This window comes from Mustela nigripes, unplaced genomic scaffold, assembly GCF_022355385.1.
Source record: "Mustela nigripes isolate SB6536 unplaced genomic scaffold, MUSNIG.SB6536 HiC_scaffold_3182, whole genome shotgun sequence".
Lineage (NCBI taxonomy): Eukaryota > Metazoa > Chordata > Mammalia > Carnivora > Mustelidae > Mustela > Mustela nigripes.
Window position 1 is genome coordinate 1 of NW_026742588.1, and position 3,959 is coordinate 3,959.

The 3,959-nt window shown below is 50.9% G+C and overlaps 1 pseudogene; it reads right to left on the minus strand.

Annotated features, from left to right (window-relative positions):
- Positions 1–504: 504 nt before the first annotated feature.
- On the minus strand, positions 505–3,953 carry LOC132009012 (spermatogenesis-associated protein 31D1-like; annotated as a pseudogene).
- Between the last annotated feature and the right edge of the window lie 6 nt (positions 3,954–3,959).

The window sequence follows — 3,959 nt, forward strand, 5'->3', positions numbered from 1 at the left end:
CTGGAAGAAGCCTCGGAAGAATGGAGGGCCCTAAACTCATGATGGAAGTCACGTGGAGCCAGGGTTGAAGGGAAGAAGTCTTTGGCACGAGTTTGCCACCAAGGGAGGTCTAAAATTGACAAGCTGGAGGGGTCAATGCCTGTGATTGTTGGGACATAAGTACACAACCCACAGAAGCTCTCTGGGGGTGAGCTGTCTGGAACAGGCGTCCTTGAGATGGAAATCGGTTTAGATGGAGTCAGAGTCAAACTGCAGTCTGGCCGTGGTGAAGCAGACCGGGTTGGGGGTGCGTGATGACGAGCAAAGGCCTCAGTGGGATTCACCGTCTGGGACAGCTGCGTTAAGGGGCTGACTTCGTGGGAAAGGGTCGGGTCCCGAGAGAAGATGCTATTTAGAGACACTATTTATTTGGACAGACGGCAGAACCGAGTTACCCAAAACCCATGCTCCCAAGACAGTACACAGAACAGACAACACGTAATTAGAGAAATATTGACTCCTCACAAGGGATTATTTCGGGGTAGGATGTGCCCCCCAAATCCGTCTCACTGGAAATGCTGGAGACGTTTTCTGTGGAAAGAGTAGGGAACACATTTCTGCACAGAGTGCCTTTGGGAGTCGTGAGAGGGGCCCGAGGCCAAGGGGCAGCCTGATGCCCGCAGGTGTCCTTTGGGTGGGGCGCAGGCTCCCTGTGGGGCATGGGGCGGGGATACCTCTGACGCGGTAGCTGGTCCTGAAATGCCACAGCTTTCTGGGGCTGTGTGTCCTTGTTTCTGAGCTGTCTGTTACTTGCAGTAAGGCCTTGGCCAGCAAAGACGGCTTCTTGCTGGCAGGACCTGGTACTGGTCTCCTTATGGGCGGGACGCCTGTAGGTGACCGGATACCCCGGGACAGGCTGCGCCTGGGCCTGCACTTGTGCTTTCTGCTCAGTTTTCCCCAACTTGGTGGAGGACCGAATGGGCTGCTGAGGGTAGGTGCTGCCTATTGCATGCCAACGCCCCATTTCTCCTCGTGGAACTTCCCAACGGCGGTCATGATTTTCTGAGCTTCGGGCGTCCTGGAAAAGGCAGCTCTGCCTTTAAGTAGGCCTCTGCTTTCCCCCGATGCTAGGGGACTATGCCTCTCCTGGGAGTTTTCTCACCTTTTGCATTGTAACCCAGCATCAAAATTCTTCACTTTTTATTTTTATTTTTATTTATTTATTAATTTATTTTCCCTGAAAGGCTTTCAGGAGGCAGCAGACCCTTCTGTGAATGGCTTTCAGGAGGCAGATAAACCTTCTGGGGTAAGATCTGGGAAGGCTCTCGTCCCCAGTTACCCTCAATACCGCGCCTTGAGGAGGGAACCTCTTCTTCAACGCCTTTCCCTACTGAAGAGTAGGGAAACTGTCTGTTCTCGGTTGGCATGTTCCCAGTCCTGCATCCCCTCCACCACACTCTTGTACCTTGGAACCCAGAGGCCTCATGGTCATGGCAGCCGGTGGGGGTGTTCTTATTCTGGCACTTCCTTAAGACATGCTTAGGGAGCCAGGGCTCCTGCTGTTGTTCCATAGTAATTCCTGTGTCCTCTGGATGGACACGCAGCACCTGGGAAGCTCTCGTTTCCCCACTGGAGACACCCTGGGCATGAGTCAGTGAGACCCTCTTTAGTCAAATGATCTGCGGCTTGGGGCAGGCCAGGGCATTCGCATTGGGCCTGGTTAGGCTCCCTGTTCTCGAGCATAACCTTTAACTCGTGCAAGAGTAGTTCTTTGAGATTCAGTGGTTTAGGCTCTTGCGGAATTGGTATGTTTGCTGGGATGGTGGTTTTGACTTGATGCTTATTTCCCTTTCTAATTTGGGAGCTAACTGGCTTGCTGGCTGTCAAGACCCTAGGTTGAGATTGATGTGTATGCAATTCCTTGGTCGTGAGTATCTCCCTGGACTCTGTGGTTACAACAGGTTCTGGATTCTTCATCTTTGTGCCCTGTTGCCCTCCTCTTGTACCTACTGGAATTTTCACCCTTACCCTTTGGCTCAAGACTGAAGGCACCTTGCCTTGTAGGCAGCCTGGCGGCTGTCTGCTGCCTGCGGTGTCATGTGTGACAGCTAGGAGAGTCTGGCTGCCGTTCTCAGTTTTCGGAACATGTTCTACCGACTGATGGTTGATGTTAGAGGCTGATTCCCACGGGGATTTCTGTCCGTCCTAGCCCAGAGATAAAGTGGCAGGCAGAGGACGATCGGGGATGGGGGCTGGGTTTGTTGTTCCTGCATTTACTTCTTGGAGCCATTTCAAGCTTGCACCAACGTAGTTGAAGCTCCCAGGTTTACAATTTGCCCCAGAAGTCACGTTGTTTGGGCAGGAAAGGCTAGAATGGAATGTGGACTCTTGCGATTAGAAGAGCTGTATGATTTCGCTAGGAGGAAGGCCCCATGCCCTCGTCTTATGGAATCTTTAAACATGGTCTTCCAGCTCCTCTTCTGCATTAGATTCAACAAAGGGAAACTCTGAAAGGTATCCAGGGTTAGTCTTCTACCTCTGATGTGGAAATCTTCTCTCTCTCTCTCTCTCTCTTTTTTTTTTTTCAGTCTGGCGGACTTCTCAGAAACAGGTGCTGTCTGTCTCTTAGTGTACCCTGAATTCCGCACAGTCCCAGGCCACTGGCCTTTGTCGATTTCCTCAGACTTTCTGCTTAAATCTATCTTCGGGGCATTTTCAAGTTGTCTCTGTCTGCGCATACACCATGGAGTTCTTCACTGACGGGCTCCTAGGTGCTTTCTCAGAATCCTACCCCGTTTCATTATCTGAAGGGCCAACTGGGTCCTTCAACAGATAATCTTCTGGTCCATTCTCTGGGATGCGACCCTGATCCTTCTTCCGGTCATCATTTTCCTTCTCCCGATTTTGGTCCTTCTCCAAATCATTGTTATCCTTCTCTAGGTCATCCTTGTACTATGCCAGGTCACTGGACTCTAGCTGAAGCATTTCTGGGTCCTCCATGTACGCCCTTTTAGACACACTCAATTTGATCTCACTGTTAAAAATTAAAGTTCCCTGAGCTTCCACGATTATCCTGAGATCGGGACGCTTTGGAAGATTATTCAGATCGCTCAACACTGCGAGAGACTGGTAGAACCTTTAAGGCAGGTCCCTTGGGAAGGAGGGATGGGCCTCTTTTGAAGATGCTTCTCTAGTTGTTCTTTTGTTGTTGTTTTTTTGTTTTGTTTTGTTTTGTTTTCCTCGGATCTTGTCACTGAGAGGAGACTGTGCGTGAGGGATAGAGATAGCAGCTCGGGCCTTGGGGCACTGGTGACAGTGATTATAGCGTGGTCCTTGCTGGCACAGAGCACAGTGTGTAAACCCCACACATGGTCCTGCCCTGAGCAACCCTTTCAATTCGAGATGTTGCATTTCGGTTGACATGACTCTCAGATTCATTCTGAGGTCTGTGAAAACACACTGCACAGATCTTGATGTCAGGTAGAGGACCGGATGGCAGTCTTGGGAGTGGGGATGGAAGGTTGTTCTGGGGCTGGTGATGAGGGAGGGGTTGGGATGGGTTTGAGCCATGAGTTGAGGTGGGTTCTCGGCAAGGATGTAGGACGTGGATGGGAAACTACTGGGCATTCCTGCTCTGTGGAGGCACTTGGGATTTGTTCTGAGGCATCGGCAGCAGGATAGAAGGACTCACTATGTGTAGTTTGGGAGACCCCAGAAGAGCTGGACAGGGGTGTGCTTTAATGGCCCTCCTCCAGTGTTGCAGTATTTGGGTGCTGCTGCTGCATAGGCAGCTCCTTTGATTGGTCTTTGCTGTTGCAGAAAGGAAGGGAGGATGCCAAACCATGCTCATCAGCAACTCTTTGCTTTGGAAAAGAACGCTTTATTTCCTTCCACCTGAGGAAGTCACACCTGTTTTGGACTTGTTTCTCTCCAAGTGCCAGGGCATCGGGGCTGAGAAGTGAGAGGGTAACAGGCTCTAC